The sequence below is a fragment of the Malurus melanocephalus genome, unplaced genomic scaffold (assembly GCF_030028575.1).
Source record: "Malurus melanocephalus ecotype Western Australia unplaced genomic scaffold, MMel_1.1 scaffold_207, whole genome shotgun sequence".
NCBI classification, from domain to species: Eukaryota; Metazoa; Chordata; class Aves; order Passeriformes; family Maluridae; genus Malurus; species Malurus melanocephalus.
The window spans coordinates 301252-327499 of NW_026623439.1; the positions used below are offsets into that span (position 1 = coordinate 301252).

A 26248-nucleotide genomic window follows, 5' to 3' on the forward strand; every position below is an offset into this window, starting at 1 on the left:
ACCCTAGAGGCATTTTAGCTCACCAAAATTCAGATGTTCAGTTTTGGTGTTGGATCCAGCCTACATGTCGCAAACCTTCCAAAATCAGCCAGGTCAGATGCACTTCCCAAGAGCTGCTCTGCACACTTCAAAACTGGTATCTAAAATCAGTGGGAACATTTGCCCTCTAGATGTATTATTCTCTCTTTATTGGTTATCTAGACATCTACCAGGTTATCCACCACTTTTTCTGTTTCTCCTGTCACATGTTGGTATCCACGTACATACCAGACTTGTTGCACACATCTCCATATCCATTTCCTATACATCAAGCACACTGTTATGCAAGTTCACATAACTTTGCATTCACACAGGAGACCACATTAAAAAAAACTTCAATGAGATGTAGATAAAAAAGGTCCTTCCAAAGTGCCAGCTGTCGCAGATCCCTACCTGCCGGGCAGTTGCATCGCTGGTGGGTGTCTCGAACTTCTCGATGTCTTGGCAAGTGGAACTTTAATTTCTGCCAAGAGAGGAAAAACAGAAAAAGGATTTATTTCTACCATTGAAATCAAAGCCTCAGATTCTTGAAAAACTGGAACTGGGAGGGGATGCTGCCCAAGTAGAGATGGGAGAGACAGGGCAGAGCAGTTTGAGAATGAAAAAAGGCAATAAAGTTCATGGTCTTTAACTAGAAATGTGGGGTTTGATTGAAAGCAGGCTGAGGGCGTTTCGTAATGGCCTCCAAATGTGGTCCTCCTGACAGGCATTACAAAACCAAGAGCCAGCAGTGGCAAATAAATTGGTGACTGTGTCCTCGTGACAAAGCTGCATTTCTCAGAAGACCCACTCAGTGGGCAGAAAATGAAGATCTGAAGCAGGTCCTCTTCCACCCTGCAGCAGACTCCTTATGTTCATGGAGACACCTGGGTGGAAAGATGGGTACCACTGCAAGATTGTGGTACTGCATCCCCTGAAACCTTTAGACGCTGTGAAAATCAGTTTTTCCCCAAGGGTAGAACACAACAAGCCTATCAAGTACTTCCACAAGGTGGAATTCTGTCAGAATGTTAATTTCATTTGAGTTTGGATTTCTAATGGTGCCAACATGTCAGTCTCCTCCTCTCTGGGACCATCTGTGTATCTCTTAAAGGGCAAATAAAGTCCACCTGAGATTAGCGCATCTTCCCTCACTGGAAATGTCAATAAAATTAACCCATGTCCTGAGCAAAATGTGCTTCAGGAGTAGCATCCTCACCAGCCCTCACAGACTTTATAAAATAACTGTAATTTAGTGAAGAAAATGCAAATCAATCCAATTAAGTTATTCATTAATGGCTGTGATCCACACTTAGTTAATGATTTGAGAAGGCTGAGCTGCTGGGGTTCCTGAGCTACGGAGTTACTCCCTCCTCCCTCTTAACTCTCAAGCCAAACATCCCATCCCAGTAGCACCCCCCTATGTTTTTTAACTACTTCACAAGTGGACCCACGTTTCAAAATAAATAGCCTTATGTAGGGCACGACAGAAGCCCCTGCCCAAGATCATACAGAAATTGCTTTATTTTCACAAGTAACTGAGCATCTTCCTGCAAGAAGGCATCCATTTGGGGAATAGTTCTTTTAGAGAGGATAAATCAACTTGTTTCTGCCTGGGATGAGGGAAGGCAGAACAGGCTGGAACATTTCCATTTTTTCACTTTGAAAGGACTGGCTTCCTCATTGAGAATCAAAAGAGTAAGGGTTGTTGCGACTGACTAGAAATCGAATCTTTTCAGGGCCTTACTTTGCATGGTAGACTGAAATGTTTTGATACCAAGTTGATTTGATATCAGGGTGAGGAGAGGGTTTCAGGCAAGGAAAATTGCCCATTCCCATAGAGCATTTCATCTGTGTTTACATTCTCAGTTTAAAAGCACAGATATGTGAATCACTGCATTTGGGCACATGCCCATCTGTCATCCCCAGATGGCATAGCTCTGCAGCACTGCCTGGCTTTTAACTGGGCCTGAGGAAAAACATGGGCACAAGTAGGACAGCAGAGCCTTTATCTGGATACCCACATCGGTATCTAGACATACACAGCCCCATTCCCATCTATACATGTACCAACCAAAATGTTCCAACACGAGACTACCACATTTGAGTGGTGTTCCCATGTTTGGGAATCAGACAAGGCTCAGACAAGGAAGGGGTTCACAATAGTTCACAAAGGCAGGAGCAGAAAGTCATTTCCTAGCCAGCAAGGGTCCAAATTCAGCCTTTACAGGACACAAATCTGCCAGGAAACATGGAACAGATCCCTGCCCCACCAAGTGCAGAGGCACTGGAGGGGCTAAGAGGGAATGGCTGAGTTAGGGTGTGCTGCAAGAAGCCCTGGCTAGGTTGCTGTGCAGGCATACAAGGAGAGCAGCAGCATAACTGGACAGGGAAATGATGACCCAGCAGGACTTGAGCATGACCGGGAAAGGAACAGGACCGATAACATTTCCCTGACGCTTTATCTGCAGGGTCAGGGTAATGGAAAGACCTGGAAAAACTGAAATAGCCTTCTCAAGGATGGGGGCCCCTCAGGAGGGAGGAGTGGATGCTGCTGGGCAGGCTGGGAGCACAGCCCTGTGCACCATGACCATGCAGCCATCAGGCATTCACCAGCACTTGGACATTCTCCCCCCATCCCTTGTGCCTCCCTCAAGCCCAAGAGCTCTGCACATCCCTGGGGAGTGCAAAGCCCAGTGGTGCCACAGGATTGCTCCCCTTCAGTGAGAGGCAAAACCTACCAGGGATTTAGGAGAGCCTGGAGTCCAGCTTCCTGCACAGGCTGCTAAACAAACACTGATTGCCACGGAAAAAAATCCTCGGCTTCTGGAGACCTCGGTTCAACTTTGGGTTGAAGATGGTGAAACAAAACAAATTCCCAGCCTTTTCTGCTTCCCTCATTACCACTGTGCAAAATATTGCCTGGTCTCACACAAGAAGCTGGCTTTGCTCAGGAGAGCATCTAAAAATGGTGTTTCCAAGAGAAAAATTTCATTTCCAGGCAACAGAAAACCATTCAATTTTAGGGCAAAGTTGACTTCTGTAAACAAAATTAAAAAAGGTAGGCGACCTCTGGTAATCTAGTGTTTGCAATCTTTTTCCTGGGATCTGGGATTTGCTTTTTCACCTGGGGGATACCTGGAGCACATAACATCACAAGCAGCAACAGACTACCTCTTGCCTTCCAGAAAGGCTGAAAACACTTCCTACAGAGAGGATTGCTTTGTCAGCAAAGCCAGCTTGCTCTTGTCTGTCATGTTATCCAGTCACTTAACAGCTGCACCTTCCCCCTGCTCCACGACAAGTGGCTGAAAAAAGCCTCTGCCAGCGCTGGAGCCACAGCTGATCACCTCAGCTTGTACCTCTTTGTAATTTAGGGAGCCATCGCACATGGCTGAGTGTGAAAGAAAAGTAGGAAAGGCCAGGAGGGTCGTGCGGAAACAAGTGCTGGGAATGGGAAGAAAAGTCAGCAAGGACTTTTCCCATAGGTTTTGTTAACTCACCACAAGCATGACACAGGTGCCATAGGTGGACACAGCAGTAAAAGCAAGGTATCTTCTGACATTAGAAGACCATGGCTGTGGTCTCCTAAACCTTGCAAGTGCCTGTCTATTTCAGCTGGGCACTTGAGATTAGGCAAGAGGGAGGGCACTTCTTCAAAGTGGGCAGATTAATAGCTCTTTAGCATTCCCAGTTGTTTGCAGTCACCCAGGGAGGTGAAATCATTTCCCACCACTATCTCCAACAGCTAAAAGAAACACATCTTAAATAGATAATCTATTACAACCATCTACAGGATTTCAAGGGTGGGTGGTTTTGTTAACTCTTATTGTTTTATCTCCAATTTCCCTGTTTTTTTTTCTTAAAGGCCCAGCTCCTGGGACCATGGGACCATGTGGCACAGAGCAAAAGCAAGGAGCGAGTTGTCTCAGATGGAGCAAAAAGCTTGGAAATAACACCACCTAGGTACAGAGACTGCAAGCAGCTGAAAGGAAATAGGACTCAGCTACCAGAGAAGTTGAAAGAAAAACAATAGATCTCCTGATTTTGGGGTAAAAAATGCTAAGCTAAAGATGTAAGCAGAGGATGCTCAGAGCAAGCTTGCAGACCCTATGAAACAATTGATCAATGTGCTTTGAGATATGGAATAAAAGGGGAGGTTGGGGGAAGCTTCAAGTCAGGAGGGGAAGGGAATTTTCTGGTGTCTCTCCTTTCCTTACGTAAGTAAGGAAAGAGTTCCAGGGAAATGAGACTATTGGGAAAGCAGTGAGGATCAATGCTCCCTCTTCAATCATAGGCACATTCCTGAATCCCACCAGAATCATTAAAGCCACAACAAACACCTTCAACACAAGCCGCTGAGAAGGCCAAGGGGCAGCTGATCCTTCCTCTGGCTGCACAGGATTACCTGCTCTTGCATCACACATACACATTTCTATCGCTACAAGCTCACAAATTCTGGGATATTTTTCCCTAGCAGCAGCACTGAATCTTTCTTGTTCTCCACCCTGATGAGGCTTTGGCAGATGAAATAGCACCAAATGTTACCCAGCATGGGAAAGGACCTTGTTTTCTTCTTTGGAAAGCTTTGCCTCTCTTGCAAATGACAGTAGTGAGTTTATTTGTGCTCCTTGCATGATTTTATGAAGTCTCATAAATGCAGAGGAATTCGAATTCCTCCATGGAGTTAAAGTTCTCCCTGTACTACCTGTTTCTGGCCCATTCTGCACAGATGTTTTTATAACAAAACCTAGTCAGTACGAGTCTGGTAGTAAATTCCCCTGTGGTACTCGCCTACACCAGGCAGAGGTTTATACAGTAGCAATTGAAGTGCTGGTCAGGCTGCTTCTGGGAAAATATCTGCTGCCCTTTCCTTGCTCCTCCTGAGCTGAGATGGAAACACTACCAAAGCCAGCCACAGTTGCTCGAAAACCAGGCTCCAAGATCGAAAAAACATCCCCACCAGCTGCCTTAAAATTAACATCTTAAGCAAACAGACACAGCTATTCTCCTTGTCTAGAAGAAACGCCTGTAAAAGGACTTTGGCAATTTGCACTCCTCAGTACAATCTGTATGGTGTCCCTTGCAGACCTGGGCACAAACATGGCCCAGCCTGGAGGGCATTCCCCAACTCCAGTTCAGAGCACGGAGCAGTACGGATTTTGAGCATAACCTTAGAGCTCCTCCACCAGATCTCACAGACTTTACTTCTTCACGTTCCTCCAGCTGATCTTCACAGCCACCAGTTAGAAATATGCTCCGGTGCTGTGCCTTCCCTCCCTTCCCACCTCCCTGCCCACCTCTGACTAGCTTTTTGTAAAGCTAGGGCTTCTTTAAAGCTTTGCTGTTTTATTTTGTGATGGATAACGCTGAGTTGGCAGCTGTGAAACCCATTAAGGTCAAAACACCAGGAAACTGCAAGGATGTGGCAATGAGAAGCAGCGAGGGTCTGAGCAGGGGGGATGAATATCCCATTTTCACATCCACAGCAGCAAGCTCATCCACAGCCCCTCTCCCCCAGTCATGGTCAGCATGACTAATTTTGCTTTCCTTGTTTTTTTCTCCCATCCTTTCCCAGTTCCCTTTATCTTCCCTGTTTTTCTCCTTCATTTTTCCTCCTTTCTCATCCTTGCCCCTCACCAGTTAGTCCAGGGCCCCACTTCAGATCTAACGAAAAGGAGGACCGGAAGGATTTTTCTTTCCTAAGCAAAAGCCTCAAATGCCACTCCACCATCTGTCCACTAGCAGCCCCTTGCCTTGGACCTCGAGCCGCTTGGTCCACACCAGTGGCTCTGGCTGAGTGTGGAGGTCTGAGGGTTAGATGCTTAGCAGAAGTGGGCAGCAGAGATGACAGGGTCTCCTCCCCAAAGGGACAGTCCTCCTTCCCCATGGGCATCAGACCTTCACAGGTATAAAGGGAACAGGAGACATGGGCCAGGCATCCCTACTGCTCCACAGTCTCCAGCACTTTTCTCCAAGCTCTTTTTGAAGCTGAGGCCAGCATGGAGCTGGGAACCCTGGCAGTATCGAGGAGCAAGTGCCGGCCCCTCAAGCAGTCATTCCTGTCCTACAGCTGCTCTCCACACAGGCTGCAATGAGGACTGTGGCCTCTCCCAGGAGCACAGGAGCAGCAGCTCAGAAAACAGGGGTGCTGCCGGGCACACAGCATCATGACAGCCCCATTTCCTCACTAAGCCAAGCTATAAAATGGCGTAAAGGTGCCGCTGCCAGCAGAGCCAGCAGGACACAGGGGGCCAGCCAGCCCCAGGTACCGCTTGCGGGAGGCATCCTGTGGCTCTTCTCAAATCACTTGGTAGAGATAAACTTTGACTTCCCAGCAGACTTATGCCAGCAGCAACAGGGGCATTGCTGCAGGTTATCCCCTGCCTGGTGGCAGGGAAGAAGTTCCTACATGAGAGTGCTATCACAAGACACAGTTCAGTCACTTGCAATGCTTCTGTTTCCCCAAACCCCTTTTAAAATGGAATATTGCCCCATGGACCCTGTCTTTCCCTTATTCCTCATCCAAAGAGGCAACTGAAAACCCTATCATTCAGCTCCTGCAGTGTTTCCTTACTCAAGGTTCACAGCTTTTGGCTGCATAACCCAGCAGATACAGGGATTGCTCTCACAAGACCCATAAACAGAAGCCAAGCCTGTCAGCTGTAGGTTTATACTCCTCACCACAGACTTTCACTGCTCCTAGAAATGAGGAGGGGGTCCAGGTCACTCCAGGTGCCAGGCAGTACTGCCCAAGGTAGGTCCCAATAGCCACAACTCTGACCATCTCATTCCTTACCTCATTTGGCAATAGCAGCACATGAGGGATATTTTTCAGACACGAACAGTTTTTGGGCTAGCCCCAGGGATCTCTCCAGCATGACTCAAGCCAAAGCTAGAGTAAACAGAGAAAAGGAGAGGTGGGTGGAAATGGCTCCAGCCCCGAATTTCACCCCCAGGTCTCTCCTAGAGCTGTGGGAACAGGTCAGTGGGGACCTGTCTGGAGAGTTCAGCAATATAAGTCACCATCTGCTCCCTGACACATGTCAACACTTCAAAGCTCAACAAGGCAAGGAATACTCATCCTGCTCAGAGTACAGGAACCCAGACAGCCCCCAGCCGCATCAACAAAGCAAAGTAAAAGATGTCAGCAACAATAATCCGCACTTTTGGCCCTCTTTATTGACCTGCTAAAGCCAGTAGCAGCATTCCCCCATCCTCAGAGGAGACCCCACAGGGTCCAGTGGAGTTTGGATGGGACTCGAGTGATCATAACACAGCCATATGCTCTGCACTGCTGCTCTGGCAGTACCACAAACCATCCTGGCAATACCAGTGTGTCTCATTTTCCTGAGCCAAGAGTTAGGGAAGGGGTCAGGGCTGGCACAACAGCAAAGCCAGCCCATCACAACATCGGTGAGTTTGCGACTACCTCCTCCCATAGCCATGCCGGCTGACATGCCTTGCCTATCCCTTTCCTGGGACTCAAACCCACAGTGAATCCCCAGACTTAACCTCTAGCTGTGATGCTAGCCCTTTCAGCAGGCAAGACTTCTGAAGGTTCTTCCCTCCATGCCAGGACCAGGGATAAGGTTTTCCTCTGCAAAGCGTAGGCTTCAGCCACAGTGTGGGCTGAGAAAAGTAAACTCCAAGCAAGTTTGAGAGTTGGGAGGGACCTGAAAGAACAGGGAATTCAGCCGAGCAGCAGCATCCCTTGCGCAGAGATACATTACTAAGGAAGGAGGGGGAACATGGATAACATGACCATGCAAGCATACATGTACATAAAATCTATAATACTGCAAACTATACATACAAAGTGAAAGAACACCGACCTCATTGAGCAGTTGGTCAACTCTTCCCAAAATAGCTGTCTCCATCTGGTCTGCGGAGAACCAGGCAGGGAGCTGTGTGGGTCTGTCCGCTTCCAAGTGGGACACCCGGGACTGCAGATCGGAGGTTCGAAAATACAGCAGGAGACTCAGCACCAGAGAAAGCAGGGAGACGCCGGGCAGCCCTGAGCCCAGCAGGAGAGGGAGGCGGCAGCATCTCTCCCCATCGCTGGTCCTGGGGGGAGCCACACACCCCCTGTCAAAAGCTGCTTCATCGACGCCTTTCCAGCTCTTCTCCTCCAACATTCCCTCCCTGTCCTGAGAAACAATAAATAAATAAATAGAATAAATAAAGCTTCACTCCTACTCCAAGAAGCACAATCCACAAGGCATAGAAAAAGAACGTCCAATGGGATCCCAGTGCCAGCAGTCACAAGTGACAGCAATAATGACAAAAGTGGATGGGGGGGGTCTTTAAAAAATAAAAACAAACCACACACATAAAAAGGGGTGCAGAAAAAAAAGGATCCAACTGCAGCAAAGCGTCTGAGGGAGAAAAAAAAGTAATCTGATCAAGATTTTTTGGTTTTCCTCCTGTATTTCAGTCTTTTGGTTCGCTGGTAGATTTTTGATTCTTTCTAAGCTGTCGGTTTCAGTTCCTTCGCAGACTGGCCAGGAGCTCACACATGAAAGTCCCCATCAGAGAGAGGTAATTCTCAGCTGCTCCGGCGACGCTGTGCTCTGGCTGATCGTGGCACCCCTGTAACATGACACACTGCCTCAGAACTACGGGGCTGGGATGAGCGAGCTGCGCGGCTTCCCAAAGTAACCTCCTCTGCTCGCCCTCTCTCTCCACCTCTCCCTTGCTGCATGATTTATTTATTTATGCAAAGCGCCGGGGTGGGATCGGGCAGTGGGACGCCCCTGTCCCGCTCGGTCCCCAAACCACCTCTCCGCCGCCAGCCCTTCCCTTTGAAGTGATTCTCGCCGAGGTTATTTATAGTGGCAGGAAAGAGATTGTAAAGCAGAGGCTGGGCTCACACCAGCCTGCGTCTTCCTTTCCTCCAGGCAGCCGAGAGCACTTTATGGGACGGTACAAACCGGCTGTCGCGTTCCCCACGCAGATCCTGGGGCAGCCCTGAGGCACCAGCACTGGGATATTTGGACCCCGATATTTTGATGAGAGCTCTCAGGCAGGGTGAGAAGCAGAGGCAAACAGCTGGAAACAAGAGCTGGCAGCTGAGGGCTCTGCAAGAAACAAGCGAAGGGCAGCAGGGACAAACACCCCAGGCAGGAAAGCTGCAGTTCAAGGGGGGAACATTTGGGGCTTGATTTGGGGGTACAACCTGCCAAGGCTGTTCAGAGGAACTAATCTGCTTAAGTCCTGTAGTGAAGCAGAACTTCACATCATGCCCCACCGCTTACAGGGCACCAGACAGGCAGCCCCCTTTGGCAGGGAGCAGTCTCCCCAAAACGTGCCATAGGACAGCACCGAGCCACGTGTCTGGGAAACAAAGCCTCTTTCTGTTCTTCAGGAGCAAGTGAGGGCCACTTCTCCCAGTTTTTCTGAGCATAACATACAATATTTTATCCTCCAGGGTGACATGCAGTCTCTGCAGAGCCCCTGCCTGTGTCTGGCCACTCTTTCATCCTCTCCTTGAGCACGCTCAGCAGCAAAGCAACACAGGGCTCACCAGGGTGCACAATCTTTAAAACGCAGGCAACAAATTGGTCTCTTAAAATCTGGCTCCCTTGTGGATCTTTTGCTGTCATTTACACATTTTAAATGAAGATTTTGCGTGCAGTGTGTGCTGGAAATTAACTGGCAGAGAAAACTCATATTCATCTCTGGCCAGGTCTCCGTTTCAGAGGGCTGGAAGAAATATACCTTCTGGGAGCAGGTTAATGCGAGCACGAGCTATTTCTCCTCCACCAGACAAACCCTCAGAGGACACAGTAGCACACAGCCCCAATTCTTTGAATGGTCTCATACCTTTCAGAGTCACTCATTTCCCAAAAAGGGCTTTTAGCGTCTGCGATGCAGGAAACCCTTTATTTCTTTTAGTGGGTTTCTTGTCATCTCACTACTCAAATTTGGATTGCTGTTCCGGCAGGCGTGGAAAACACCCCTCTGATAGCTGCAGCCTTTCAACAGTTTTTCATATAAGCAAGGCAGAGACGTGTAATGCACAGAGCTGGTGCACAAAGGGTGTCTATTCCTTTAGGAAGTGTAGCCACCCTGGTCTCTTACGCCGTGCCTGGTCTCTCTCTGTGTTAGCAGCCTATTTCTTTACAAAAGGAAAAGAAGTCTTTGAGGCCAGAGATAAACCATGATGCACGGGAGTTACCCAAGATACCACCTGCAATCACAGCAAATAAGTGGACAACGAGGAATGAAAGGGAGGTGCTTAAAGGCTGATGATACAGTGCTTGAGAAGCAGAGATCTACTCGGGAAAATACCAGTTAGCAACTGGTGCTGAGTGTCCTAGAGAGTGCTGCAATACACTACCTAAAGACAGGGGATTGAACTGGTTAATGCAGCTACCTGCCGGTGTTATACAAAGTTTCACCTACGGCTGTCTCTCTCTCCCCGCTTTATACCAACCTAAGCACTGAAATCACAAAAACTCACCTTCTAAGCTAAAAGTGGAAATCTGCTGGGTGTCTTCATCTCATTTCCCCACACTGGCTCGGGAGAGCTCTCTGCTCCTTTGTGCTGACTTGTGATACAGACCCTGCTGTCCAGACACGAGCATCACCTGAATGACTCTGTAAGTGTCTTCTCCTGCCTCCCCACCAGCCCCTTTCCAGCTGATCAGCTCATTTAGAAGGTTTGTCTTAGCTGCTGCAGGCTGGGGAGCCGAACTCAGACGAGTTTCATGCAGAAGCTTTAGCTGCAGATGTGCAGGATGGTAACTTTTCCATCCATGAAGTATTAAGGAGCCCTGTCATCCCACGCCACCAATAGAGATAAACTAATTTAGCCACAAACCTGAGCCAACTGCGCCTGTCGAATCTGCAGCAATGCTCAACAAAAAAGCTGCCTCCAGAGACAGGCCTGGCAGGTGGAAGCATCTCAGCACTCCTGGAATTGAGCACAGTACAGCTTTCAGCTGGCCTGAAACCAGTTCTCCTGCAAGTTTGTGACTCTCAAAGTTGTCCAGTAGAACTAGATACTCACAATCAGGAGTCATTTCGCTGACTGGTGACTCTTAGAGAGAACGCTCTCCATATGCTGTGCTTGGGGGCTGTATCCCTCTTTCCTCAGGGAGGTTGATGAAAATTCCTTACAAAGCCAGTAACCACACACTTCCGCTGCTTCTAACAGGTCCTCCAGGGTGGTTAAGGACCTCAGCACAAACATACAATGAGCTGGAGCAAATATCACCTTCCAAAGCAGCTGAAACTCCTCTGTATCATGAAAAAGTTTCACATCAAGCACATGGCACTGGGTCAATTGATCAGTTACAAGCAGGTGTGGCAAGACTCCAGCTTGGTCACTCTCGAGCTGGCACTGGCACTTCGTCCTTCTCAGGGACATCCATACATGGGCAAAGCACCTTAGGGAATTTGCCCAACACTGCTCTGCAGCAGACACACAGTGCTCACAAAGGAGCACAGTATATGGGGGATTCCTCACAGGGCACAATGTGGTCTCATTGCAATAGACCATAAACCCTCTTTGACTCAAGGTAGGTACTGTGGCCATGAACCACTCCATGCCACAGGCCAGAAATGACAGAGCTGGGCAGGGATGAGGATCTCACTTCTGTGAGCACAGCTCAAGCCAGCTAGGTATCTACAACAGGTTTTCGCCTGAAAAGGGATAGATAACAGCAGCAGGCTTTCCTGACCTTCCTTCACTTTAAACACAATCTTCCATTAAAAAAATAATGTGTCCTTCCTGTCACTAACTGGAAGTTGAAGCCAACTGCCTGGAGGTGGTCATGTGCTCACTCCCACCAATAACCTTCCCCTTTTCAGACCATTAACTAGGGAGAAAAACCCCAGCCCAGTTCTCTTTTTCTTTCTGTTCTTCTCCTTTCCCCCTCCTCCCCCCGCAGGAAACATGGGGGTCTTGGTGTGCTTGAATGAGACATTAACTACCAGCCGACATCTCCAGCTATTGTAAATATATTAACTCAAGGCCTTTCGCTACATTTATTAGACTCAAGAACAACATCTGGAAACAGATGTTTTCTGAGCAGAGAAGAGAGGAGGAAGGATGGTAACAAAACAAGGGGGTGGGAAGGACTGTTGCAAGTGGAGTGCATGGTCTGCAGACCATCCCTTTGCAAAATGCTGCAAGGGGCTGAGGCAAGCACAGCCACATCCCTCCAAGGCAAGGCAGTGAGAGTAGAACTCACTCAGGGGCTGCTTGAGAGAAACAGCAATGGGGGAATAGAAAAACTCATATCAGCTTTCAGGGCCCTTGTGAGGAATGGTCAGAATACTCTCACACAAATGGGATATTGGGGTAGAGAGATTTGGTGCGTTTTTTTCTATCCTGGACATGGACCTTCCCAGTCCTCAGCTGCTTTAAAGCCCAGAGGCTGCCAGGCTTATAGTGGAACAATATCACCTCTGTAACAGTCTAGCAGCATCTGCCACTGAGCCCATAGTGTAGGCAAGGTCTAGGGTTCCCACAGCATCCTGTCTGCCCCAGGTAGCCCATTCTGAAAGGGTAAGCAGAGTGGAAACCTCCCATGCCAGGGACTGTGGAGGACCAAGGGGTCCTGCTCTGATGTGGAGTCTTGATGTCGTGCCTCAAATTCAGACAATACTTTTTAAATTACAGAGTGTTAACTAGGGACACAAAGCGAGCATGCACATGGCATAGTTAAAAATATATCCCATGGCATTATTGTGAAACCCCTTTCTCAACTAGATACACTTCTGCTTGAGTACCAGAGATGCCTAAAGTACAACAGAGGTCTGAGATCAAAGCTTCCCTGCATTTCTTTTGTGGAAAATGCAGTTTTATACACACACATACCCTTGTTTTTTATTAAAATAAAATTAAAGCCAACAAACAACTCCAAAAACTAAAACAGAACAAAACAAACCCTCATAAGTATTTTGTCATCTTTAACCTCAGGTTCACAACAGGTATCTCCACCCTTGTCTCTCTGAGATGCAGTTACACATACTTTGCAAGTAAGGTCAGGAACACTGAGTATTACCTACTTAATTTGGTATTTGTTTATAGGAAGTATTAAGTAGCCTATGGAGCAGAACAATTCCCGCCTGAGGAGCTGCTCTAACCCATTGTGGAGTTATAGAATAAAGACATATTTGATCCTTTGGGAAAAGGGTTATGAAAATACATGGAAAAAATGTACTGTCCATGCATAGTAATATCATGGCTGTTTTCAATCACTTGGTCTCCTACAAAACAAAGGGGCTCACTGCACAATATGAACTCCAAGCACTGGTAGCAGCAAGGGAAGTAAGAAAGAAGTTAATTTAGTAGTATCTGCTTAGGGCTCTATATTTTCATAACCCTAGAATGCCTGAGCTCATTCTTGCCTCCCTCCCATCAAAGCCAAACGGGCTTCGTGCAGCTGCAGTGGTGGGAACCTGTCCCTGGAGCTGTGTGAGAACAATTGATCAGAGTTGGGCTGTGTCAGGGGTGGGAGCCTGGCCACCAGCAGCTCCTGCAGAGGTTGGGTCAGAGCTTCTAAGGGAGGATGGAGCAAACCCAGGTTTTGCACAGTTTGGGGCCACCCCTTCTCCCACACACCCCGCAGAGGAAAGGCTTTGCCAGAGGAGAGTGTGAGACAGCAAGTGATGAACACGTCAGTTAAGCTGCCCACGCTTGTCCTTGTCTTTTCAACTAACCTCTCACCTTTTGTTCAGATGACAAGGGAAATGGCTCTGAGCAAACCAGGCTCTGCACCCTTCTTCATGGAAGAACTTACTTCTCATAGCAGAAGCACTTTACCGCCAAGAAGCATTTCACAGGAAGAAGTTTTACTTTTCAGCAGTTGGTTTTGTTGTTTGTTTTTGGTTGGTTTTGTTTTTTGTTTCTTCCTTTTTCTTCCTTGTTTGGAGCTGATTTTTAATGAGTTCAGTGCCATTGGAGTCTGCAGAGATGGTCATGTTTTTTGCTGTTATCTTGGTTCCTGCAGAGTTTGGGTGAGAAATAAAGTTAATTTAAGAAGAAAAACGTTGCTGCAAATAAGACAAGAAAAAGCCTACACCCCTGCGGCACAATTCTCCAGAATCTTTCAAGCCTAAGAATTTCCACAGCAGCCTGTGGGAGATGGGTTTTGCTAAGGATAGAGATGTGCCTACACCGAGAGAGCTGCTTTGGAAACGGTTTTGGTGAAGCTGGGAAATCCCTGGTGCAGAACATTACTACAGGTCCTCAGCACAGCTAGAGCAGTACAAAGCTTTAGCTGTAGTAAAGGGGTTCTTAGACTGAACACGCAAAATCTTCTCATCCAGGTGGAAAAATAATGGTGAGATTTTCATGCATGAAATTATCATTCTCCATCACAAGGCTGGGGCTCTGAGGAAAAGCTCCTCTGTTCCCAACAGCAGGTGCCTCGGCCTCTTGCTGATCAGAAAACCTCCCCCTATTAAAACCAAGCTCAGGCACTGTATGCTCAGTTAGTTAATTATGCACCGAAGTGCTTGCCATGGTGCATTGGCATGCGTGGGACTGATAAGCCAGAGCACTGATTTGCATTCAGATTTACCATTACACAGTTTAGTGAGAAGCTACTGCTGAATGCCTTCAGCCTCACCGCACAGCTGGGCCATTCCATCAACCCCAAAGTTCACCCTCCTCCTGCCTCCCCCTGCCAGGCATATTGTTCCCTTTCATCAATCCTCCACTACCTATTTCCACACACATCTGCACCTTTGGCAGATGCAGATCAGGCTCAAGCTGCCACCAGCCTGGGACCAGTCAACATATGGAGGGTGAACACCCCAGAAGGTGAGCCAGAAACCCCAAAATCTTGGATCCAGCCAGGGCTGACCAGATGCTGTGTGCACAGGGGAGGCAGGCAGAGCTGTGTCACAGTTCTGTCTAGGAAAACCAAACACTGCAATGCTGGGACAGGCGTGTATCCCTGCACAAGCAGCCGAAAAACCCACAGAAGCTTTATATGAACCTTGAAGTTAATGGATCAGAGCTGGGAGCACTGGGAAACCCAGACTAAGTCTCAACTGCACTCGGGGAAGCAAAAATAATGAAGCAAGGCTCCCCCAGAAGACTGATTGTTTTGGAGTCCAGAAGTGAAGGAGAAAGGGTACAGCAAGCTCAGGAAATTGAAAACAACTTTAGGTAAATACTTCCTCTCATTCCAACACTTGGTCTTTTATCAAAGCTGATTCAGACCCTGACAGCAGAGCGCAAAGCAGCTCTGCTCCATCGTAATGCAAAAGACAGGCCCAGCAGATGAGAGGTTAGTGGCTAATGGAGCGGAGTCGGGTTCAATTTCCCTGGAAATTACTTGCAGAGGAAAGCCAGGAGACAAGGAGCACTGCTAATGTCCTCTTGCAATGCCACTGTTTCCCCTGCACAGGGCAAAGCCTTCACTTGTGCCCTCTGCTCCCACTTGCAGCTCCCCATGGATCAACCCTCCACTCCAGTGTAAGGGAGAAGAAAGCAAAGTGAAGCAGGAAGGATGTGAGCCTGGGAGCAGATTGACGGTGTCAGAGAGCAGCATGGCTCCATGTCAGGATTTTTCCTCCCACCACCGTTTCTTTCACAGTACCTGATGTAAATCCTCCCTGGCAGRGTAGTTAACCTGCTTAAATAAAAACAGCTCTATCAGTAAACCTTCTGCCACCTATGGAGTATCTTCGACCTTGCTGGGTTTTTAGCAGCCGCCAGGGGCTTACCTGCTTTTAGCAGCATTGCAACGGGAGGATGGAAAGATGCTTTCCTATCCCAAAGGCACACTTAGCAAGACCAGTTCACACGATGGCTGCAGTATTCCAGAATGTGGCATTTCCATCAGGCTGGGCACCCAAGGGGCATGTGTGAAGCTGACTGCCAATAAACAAACTTGTTTTAAGAGAAAGGGTCCAATCCTTCTCATTTGGGACTCATTAAAGTCAATGGAAAAAAGGCTCTTTTTAGCTTCCTTAGTCTTTGCAACTTAGGTCTCACACCAGCTTGACGTCAATGTAGTCACTCTAGATTTGTGCCAGTCCAGAAAAAGGGAATCCTTGTGACAGCCCCCAATGAGAAGAGGGGAGAGTTGGGTCCTCTGACCACAAAACTCACTATCCACATGGCAAAGCCAAACACAAATTTTTTACCTCAGGCATCTGAAATCACATCTTGACGCACTGTAACTTTCTTCCTCTTTCTCCTCAATAAATCAGTGCTATCCATTTCGTGCGTATGCTTTGTACCTGCTTCAAGTTTTGAGAGGCCTGTTGCTGATTACAAACAGCAGGAAGTAAAGCATATATAATTACTAGATCAATATTAAGTGGTAAACAGACCTTTGCAATGACCCTTGAAGAGTATCAGCCTGAAATGGTGATTCACTTTCTTCAGGCTCAAAATTTTATTTTTTAATTTGGCCAGATGTTGCTACCAGTACAATGATTAAAGCAAACTTCTCTGCTTTAAGAGGGATCAGCAAGGTGACAGCATGGAACCCCTTCTTTGCAGGGACTGCTGCCCACCACCCACCCTGCAAATCATAGAATCATTTAAGTTGGAAAAGACCTCCAAGATTATGGAGTCTAACCTTTGTCCAATCACCTCTTTAAAACCATAGCACAAAGAGCCATATTCAGTCATTCCTTGAAAACCTCCAGGAATGGTGATTCCAGCACCTCCTTGGGCAGCCCATTCCAATGCCTGAAAACTCTTTTGGTGAAGAAATTATTTCTGAACAGCCCATCCTGCCTGTGTTAGTGGATGTTGCAATGGATCAGGGCAAAGCCACAACATCCATGAAGGTTTGCCTTTCCTGAGGGCTCTGCCACGTGTTGGTGAGGAAGGAGCTGCCTCCCACTGGCGCCCCAGCATTGGGGAACACTGCTTGGCTCTGCACACAACTGTCCCTGCATATTTGGAGCACGGGGGTTTAGTGCAGAGGCTGAAATATCACGCCAATCAGTAGGGCCCTGTGGACAGAAAATAGCAAAGGATCTGGTGGCAGTTTCCTTTCAAGACGTACAGGAATAGCAGCACACATCTCTGCTGGATCATGTGAACTGCATTCCTCAATCCAACTCCTTTGGCTTTGAATTCTGCAAACCAATTTTTCCCTCCTTGGCTTGTTTGTTGTTTCAGGACCATTAAATAACCAAGAATGGTTTACATTATATAACCACCCTGTCCTTATTGCAATTTGAGGAGGAGACTCTGACAAACAGCCAGATCTAATTTGTACTTTAAATTGGCTTCTGGGCCAGACAGTCATGCCTTCCAGATGGAAAATCCAGTTGCATTCACCACAGATATCCCAGTGCATTTGAGTACCAAATCAGCTTTGTCCAAAGCATGCTATGGCATGCAATTTGATTTTTTACACCCTATGGAGACTATTGGTCACTTCAGTCCCTGGTGAGGCAGCATTGCTTTTTGTCACCTGTACCAGTACAGATATCAGCTCTGCCCCGCTGTCCTGTTATTTTTCCTAGAAGCCTATCCGACAGCTGCAGTAGCTTTGTATCTGCCCGATTTGGAATTGGTCTTGCTGGGAAAGTTCTTTCAGATTGTCTTTTCCAAGGGTGACTCTCTCTGCTAAGCTTGGTCAACATGTTTAACACTACCACAAATCAAAACCAGTTTTAAGAGGGCAAAAACCATGCTGCTTTTGGATTTAGATTCTCTCTTTGCCTGCCAGGACAGAATCAAGGATACATTCAAGGCTGGCTTAGGTTACAGCCAGAGTATGGCCAGTGGCATGCTATACATGGGACACTAACATTGCTGACAGCCACAGGGTGTTAAAATGCTGCCATTGACAGCAACAAGCCTGAGCTTTCATTTGCTTTGTTAGAGACTAGTGAGGCAAGGTGGCAAGTGCCTTGAGGCAGCCCTCAAACATGGCTGGGAGCAGGTCTCAGAGTTGCGCCATGTGCCAACTTGGGGAACTGGTGGGAACAGAAGCTTAGGCTGAGACACAGAAACCATATCTCACAGGCAGAGGCAATGCCGGGGTGACCACTTGCAGGGAAACAGCACTGGAAGATGCCCATCATCTGCAGCAGGGACATGTGTAACCTCCATAAGAGGGTGGCCTCAGATAGGCGGTCTGTGGCTTCCTCTCAGTCCCTGTGACATTTTTTTGTGTTTTTAGCCCTTTTGTTGCAAGGCACATATAATTCTAGGGCTCTGTGGCCTGATGGATAGACAACTTGGTGTTTTTCCCACTTCTGCCACTCTGCTGCTTGGTGGTCTTTGGTGATCAATAAATGCTTTTCATTCTTGGAGTATTCCTCCCTTTCCTCCTCAGGGAAACAAGGCTACTCTAAGTTGCTTTAAGATACACTGCTGACAAGGGTCAAGGAAAGAAAGAGGTGAATAAACAGTCAGCCACAAGTCAAGCTAAAGTAATCAAACCCTTGCCTTACAAGTACTGAATTTCACAGCGCCCATGAAGGCATCTTTCTCCAGGTCTGGAAAGGCTCCTTTCAACCAGGACATCACTTAAAAGTCTTTTTATGTTCAACTCACACCTCCAAGACACATGTGTCGTATATCAGCCAGGGAGGGGCAGGGAGTGGTGCTGAGAGAGACCTGAGAAACCCTTAGGGACACCAATGAGTAAGCCTCCCTCACTCTTAATGCTTTGAAGCTGACAGAAGAACAACCATCCCATTTGCAATGACTCTGTGCCCTTCCCAAGTTCCTCCATGTTTTCAGGGGCTCTATTAGCCTAGTAGCATGCATGGGACTAAAATCAGCTCTTTGGGGAAAAATTAAGAACAAACTTTTTTGGGGCCATCATCTCTGGAGAGCAAGAGCTCAAAAAGAAGGTCAGAAGATTGTCAGTCATGCTGCAGATGGTCAAGATCATGCCTGAAAGCCTTTAGTGACGCCTACACCTTAAAGCCAGTGCTGCAGCTGAGTGGGGGGACTCAGTCCTGATGGGCCTTGTAACAAGCACTGCATTACACAAGAACATGACCACAGCAACTGGCCGGGACACAGTGGCTCAGCCAGGCACATTTCTTGTGTGCGAGAGCCAAGGTGTTGAGCAACACCCAGCAGAGACAAGCAGATCTGCTGCCAGGTCTCCACTACACAACTTAACAGTACCCACAAATCTCCCAAGCCTCCATTTCCCAGTACCTCTTGTAGGGACACACATTTAGCAAAGAAGTGTAAACCACCATCAAATCTGAGTGGTTGCACTTTACAGCCACTTCAGCTCAGGCCCAAACAATTACAAAGAGTCCACACTAGCAAGGACCAAGCCCATATATTACTTAAAAGGAATAGTTTGTTTTGGTTTCACTTCCCTGCCCACACCTCTCTGAAACTGCCCTCTGTTTGTTTGGGAGATTTGCAGGCATGCAGTATTTTCCTGGCTGACTTCACAAGGGACACCATAGTCCTAACAGACTCTACCTTTGACTCCTGTCCTGCTGTGGCCAAGTTCTTGGATTCCTCTGTGCAGTAATAATGCAAAAGCAGATGTGAAAAAAATAACATATGCAGAAGAACTGACATGTTAAACTATGAGCAATAACTGCAGGTGTGCAAGAGAGAGCTCCAGGGCTGACACTCATTGCTCCACTGGATAAAAAAAAAAAAAAATTAAAAGTCTGGAAGGCCAGGCAGCTACACAGTAGGATCCAAGTCAAATCCAGGCAATTTTCCCCCAAAACTGGCATTTTGGAAAGTATGGAGACTGCAGCACAGTGAATCCAAATTCACTCCCAAACACTCTCAGGTTGTAAACATTTCCCACCAGGTCCTATCCCCTCTGATGCTCCCCTCGCACATGACTGGGAGGCCCAGGAGCAGGGACTAGCAAGAACTGCTTTCTGAAAATACGGAAAACAAGTTTCCTGAGGGAAAGGAAAACTCAGGCTTGTTTCACTTTGAAGGCATGTTTGTTTGGTGTCTTTGGAAAAACGAAGGAAAACAGTATTGCTTTGATGAAGGAAAAGAAAAAAACCAAATGCAGAAAGAAATAATGAAAAATATGGTTTTTTCACAAAAGCATATTGCCTGGCGACACTGCTGTGTCTATGTCAGATGTAGCTCAGCATTGAGTCCTCATGAACATTGCTGGCAAAAGCTTATGTAAATACCACCCTGGCTTGGAACTCCCACCCCCACTATTTATATAAATTGTGTGCAATTCCTAGGAACAGCATGATCTCAGAGGCAGATGTATTTATCAATCTCTTAATGCCAAGCTGTTGCCTACCATATCAGGGTCACCAGCTCCCTCTTCTTGCTCTGCCTTCATCTAAACAGAGCCAGTTTGCAGGTTTTTCCATTCCCACTCTACCATGGCAAGAAACACCTGTTGGGGATCAAAGCCTCCGTCCATCACAGAATTAATTTCATAAGTACTCTTATCTGGCAGATTTCTTGGGGCTACTCTTCCAGAGAACCATGAGATGGTTGTTGTGGGGAGCAGTGTTTGAAAGTACATAGAACCACAGAATGAATCCTAGAATGATTTGATCTGGAAGGGACCCTAAAGACTTTGAAGGGACCATCATTCCAATCCCTTCCCATGAACAGGGACCTCTTCCACTACACCAGGTTGCTTCAAGCCCTGTACAACTTGGCTTTGAACACTTCCAGGGATGGGGCAGCCACACATCTCTGAACAGCCTGTGCCAATGCCTCACCACCCTCTAAGAATTTCTTCCTAATCTAAATCTCTCCTCTTTATACATGAAACCAGACAGTAAGCAGTTAAATATTGTTTCTGGTGAAAAAAAAAAAAACAGTGCTGTCCTTACTGCAAATCACTCCATTGAGCTTCCTCATGAGCACAAAACCACAATGAATGATCCAAAGAAGTAGTCTTCAATATCCCCTTTTAGGCCTAAGACAACTAATCTGCAGTCTAATATGCAATTCTACAATATAACAGAGGGAGGAATACCTTTCTTGTCAGAGCTGTGTCTCAGTTCACATCACAACTGCAACAAAATCATGCTATCTTCATTCAACTTTGCACAAACCTATCATATTGTCAAAACCAGTTGTCTCACAAAACACAGTTGCAAGTTACAGGTATCAGTTGCAAGTGCCAAGGCAACTTTTCTTCTTCCTTTCTTAGACAAAGCACCTTCTTGCTGCAGAAAATGAACACATTACATGTTTTTTTAAACCATAAGAGAAACCTGCATTGTCATCAGAGCATCTTGGGCTCTGAAACTGAGATCCCACCCAATCACTTCTATCAAAGTGAGGAAAAATAACTAAAAAGCCTTGTGCAGATGCAGAAGTGGGGTCTGTGGGGCTCGAGCTGATCCCCCAGAGTCTGTCACCTGAACCCACAGCTATAGAGATGAAACTCACGTTTCTGGGCTCGTTTTCCACTTTTTCCTCACCCAATTGATGTGACCCAAAAGCAGCCTGTGTCGGGTTGGAGGTGCCCATGTGAGTGAATGACAATTCACTCACACTCCTTGCCTCAGCAGAAGGAGAAAAGTGCATACCTGTCCCACCATGGCGTGTCCACAGGTGGCAGGGAGGATGCCCGCCTCCTCCTCAACCCCCCTGGTGCTCACTGGACTGTATATCAACTTTTTTTACCCCCTTATTCCTATTTTCCAGCATTTTCCCCCTTCCTTACTTCAATTTCCGCAAGGTGTCACACCAGCAGGTCTGAGGGGCTGGGCGGAGCCGCAGAACCGGCTGGAACCGGCTGGAACCGGCTGCACCTGAGGCAGCTCCCGCCTCCCCTCAGAGACTCCTCAGCCCCATCCCGGCGTATTCCCACCTCCCCTAAAAGAGCCCTCAGACCCACCGCCATCCTGGGGCATTTCCACCTTTCCTTAGAGACCCTTCAGCCCCACCGCCATCCCAGGGCATTTCCACCTTCCCTTAGAGATCTTCAGCCCCACCGCCATCCCAGGGCATTTCCACCTTCCCTTAGAGATCTTCAGCCCCACCGCCATCCCAGNAGAGATCTTCAGCCCCACCGCCATCCCAGGGCATTTCCACCTTCCCTTAGAGATCTTCAGCCCCACCGCCATCCCAGGGCATTTCCACCTTCCCTCAGAGACCCTTTAGCGCTACCGCCATCCCGGGACATTCCCACCTTTCTTCACACAGACCCTTCAGCCCCATGCCGAGACATTCCCACCTGTCCTCACAGAGACCCCTCAGATCCATCGCCATCCCGGGACATTCCCACCTCTCCTCACACAGACATCTCAGCCCCATCCCAGGACATTCCCACCTCCACTCAGAAACCCCTCAGCCCCATCCCGAGACATTCCCACTTTCCCTCAGAGACCACTCAGCCCCACTGCCATTTCGGGGCATTCCCTCCTCTTCTCAGACCCCTCAGCCGCCTCGCCACCATTTCGGAGCATGTCCACCTCCCCTTAAAGACCCCTCAGCCCCACCGCCATCCCTGGGCATTCCCACATTCTTTCCGAGACCCCTCAGCCCCACCGCCATCCCTGGGCATTCCCACATTCTTTCTGAGACCCCACAGCCCCACCACCATCCCAGAGCATTCCCACATTCCCTCCGAGACCCCACAGCCCCGCCACCATCCCCGGGCATTCCTTCCTCTCCTCAGAAACCCCTCAGCCCCACCACCATCCCCAGGACAGTCCTACCTTTCTTCACAGAGATTCCTCAGCTCCATGCTGGGCTTTGCCACCCCTCCTCACAGGGACCTCTCAGCCCCACTGCCATCCCCAGGCAGAGGGAACCTGCTCAGCCTCAGTGGTTTGGATACCTGGGATGAACCGGTGCCCGCGTTGAAGGAGTAGCCCTTGACACTGAGAGCTGTGGTACTTAACTCAGCTGCCATCTCTGGGCATCTCACCCTGTGCACACATGTACCCCCAATGCTCAACACACCCCCTCATCCCCACCTCAACCCAGGCTTCCCAAAATGACAGTAATTACATTATAAACACTGCCCTTCCTTCTTTCCCATGTCCATGTGTTTTCACTTCAGCTAAACACTAAAAATATTTCCTGGCAGCTGTCTTCAATTGAGGGCAGGGAGGGAGGTGAGCTGGTGGAGACCCATGGAAGGTACACGCTCTTTGAGCCTCTTCAGAAGGAAAAAATAAAAAAGGGAAAGGGGGGAAGGAAAGGTATCATCACACAACTTTTTATATCAACGATGCTGAGGAGATCCACTAGGGAAGGCAGGCAGTGAATGCTGGCCCCCCCTTACCTCAGGTTCTGATGGCAAAACCTGCCCATCCAGAGTACCTGCACAAGGCAGCTTCTACTGCAGCTGCACCAAGGGGAGTCCCTCATGGGGGTCAGAGGGTCTCCATAAGAGAGAGAGAAACTTTTCAGAAACCTGTCTGAACTAGCAACCCAGTGACAAATCACTCCACCTGACAGAAACTGTACAATCGTAAAGATGGTTTGCTATCTTGGGGGTGAGAAGGTGCTTTCACACACTACTTCTTAAGCCATGGAAACCTGAAGTGCCCCTGAAATACATCTTCCCAATTGGTAATCTCCTGTATGAGGTATGTAGAACCTGCTGTCAGCAAGGGGTAGAAGGTGATGCTGTCTCATCTTTATTCACAGAAAGCAGGCATTGCAAGCTGAAGACTGGGACTAGAAAAATCAGGGACTACAACAAGGTGAAGATCAGGATCTAAAACTGCTGCATGTCAAGGAGCATTTGGAGCTGGACAAAAACTCAACAGCTCCTCTTCAGGGACAAGGGCTTGTGCCATCATATTCTGAGCATGACTGTCCTGCACCATGAGTCCTGCATACTTCACTAGGGTGAAGTATCGCCTGTAAGTAGCTCTTGCGAGCAAATTTCACCTTACTCCCATTCTTCCCATGCACGCACAGAGCCTATTTTCTTCTCTGTCTATCTGCAGGACATGAGGTTCTCTTCACTCTTACAATGCTTTCAGCAGATTCGCTTGTACTTTGTTCATAACCTTGCTGAGACATTATAAATAAATAAGCAATTCAGCACAAAGCTGTTTTTCATGGCATAACTTCCTGGCTTCCCTTCTTTTTTCTGTAATCTCAGTTTTTCTGGAACCTTGTACCAAAAACTGACATTTATTTACATTTGAAACACACTCCTGCTGTGTGCCAGCTTCTATGTTGAAGTAGCCATTTCCAGAGGGGAAGTCCAGTAATTAACAACCATCAGAACCCCAGTTAATCACTCTGCATGAGTTATATTTGCACTTGCATTTTCAGGCAGCCCCATCCCTCTTCTACTGATCCCCTCATCCATAAAAGCCAGCTCCCACCCAGCTCTTTCCAGGCCACTCCAGCATTTATGCCACAGGCTCAAGCAAGGGCAAATGTCCTATGCAGGCTTCACTATGCCATCAAAACCAAAATATCTCAACTGGGCACCTGCTTCACTTTAGTATCCAACAGAAACAGCCCCCCCCCCCCCCAATTCACTAAAAATATGCATCACAGTTAAAAAACAGCCAAACACAGCCATATTCAATATTCAGAGCTCTGCCTGCATGAGAACATCCAGAAAATCCTAATTTTACCATTGTCCTCTTTACCTTTCATCTTACACTAGGTCTCCAGTCCCATGAGGCGAGAAGCTGAGCTCCACCTGAACCCACACACAAGCTCTCCTGCTTAGTCCTTACAACAGCACGCAATCAGGAAGGTTACTCTCACTGCCACGCTTCCTGGTGGTCCCAATTAATCCCACAGAGTCAGAACACAGCACGTAATTGGGAGCTCTCCCGCGCAGTCGGCAACTGGGAGCCCCAGACACACTGTATTTATCTGTAAATCAAAGTGAAGCTAAGCAGCTCCCTGGCCCTGACAGCATTGGTGTGTCTCCCAGAACGTTTTACAAATTGCTTCTATGACATGCTCAGTGTCTTTCCACTTTGGACAACGTGTTTACTCAAGGGTTTCTTCTGAAAAAAATGCCGAGGACAGCCTGCTGGGACCAGAATAAATTCAAGAGGATATGCTGTCCTGTTTTATTTTTTACCCATCAATAGTTATTGTGCTGTTTAAAAAACTCAGAAGAGTCTTGTTACTGCAAAGCTTTTCAACACTTTGATTTCTACTTTTTTATCCTCTCTTCTTTCTCTGCAAAATGCCACCTGCAACCCCCCTCCACCTTTTTTTTTTTTTTTTTTTTTTTTCCTGGGTGATTATGCTAAAACTTTTGCTCCAAGGCTTTTGGCCAAATTTTGCCCTCAGATATGCACATTCAACTGCCAATGAAATTAGTGGCTTGTTTGCGTGCAAGTTGGAAGAAGGAATTTGGCTCCATCGGCAACATTTTCTGAGCAGTCACAGCACATGCACACCAATTTTTTGTACCCCTGCTTCAGACCCAGAGGCAGCCAAATTTCCAGACCACCTCAAGTTGCATACCAAAATCCTCACAGTGGTAAGTGGTGCCGGAAGCATACTCAGGCCTCAGCATTGGAGGGGCTGTGAGACATCCCGATGGAATGCCAGCATGGGAGCCAGGTGCTGGCTTTGCTCTCCAGGACCTCACTGCCTTCTTGGTCACAACCCAGCTCAGCAACAGATAGGGGCAGCATGGAGGAAAGTTGGTGTTACAGATTGAAAATGTGCATTATCCACACACTGGGGATCTCCCTGAGGTTCTGGTGGGGTTGTGAGTAATCCACATCATGTAGGAGCAGCTCCCTTGTTCTCCCGCTGTTTACAGAGAGAGATAAGTGTCTCCATGAGCTGGCGGTCACCAGACATCCACAGGTTCAGATGTCACATCCCATCTGCTACCCCCTACAAAGGCAGAGTGGAAGGAGGTTTATTTTCATCCTTCCTGGCACCTGAAAATGTAATAGCTATTCTTCCATCATCTGCTGCCATTCAGCCTGGTACCTCCAGTGCCTCGGGGCAGAACAAAGGACCCTCAAGCATGGTTCTTCCAGCTGACTCTGGCAGGAAGAACAGGTCACAGGAAAGCTGTTTTCAGGACTGTAGCATACTCAAGTAACAACTCAACTGACTTCATGCCTGAAAGTCAGATGAGACCAATCTCAGACCATTCCCACAGACAGATGTGCATTTAAATGTGTGCACACACACACATTTAAATACATACAGTCAAACGTAAAATTAACATCCCTCAGTCCTTTTTTATTCTAGTAAAAAGGAATTAGGAATGGAAGCTAGCTGCATGGTGGGATTCTAGCATGACCAAGCCATTTTGGGGAAGCCTGGCTCCTTCTTTCCTATGGCTGTGCCTGCTTGGTAGTCTTCATGGACAAATCTCCCGCTACAGGGAAATTGGGACAGAGGAAG

General features: G+C 47.7%; 1 long non-coding RNA gene across 1 annotated transcript; it reads right to left on the minus strand.

Annotated features, from left to right (window-relative positions):
• Positions 1–436: 436 nt before the first annotated feature.
• Positions 437–8803, minus strand: LOC130578002 (uncharacterized). Its single transcript, XR_008965838.1, has 3 exons — positions 8351–8803; positions 7854–8168; positions 437–502 (listed from the first exon to the last, which is right to left on the minus strand). It is a non-coding gene; the product is annotated as an uncharacterized LOC130578002 (long non-coding RNA).
• Between the last annotated feature and the right edge of the window lie 17445 nt (positions 8804–26248).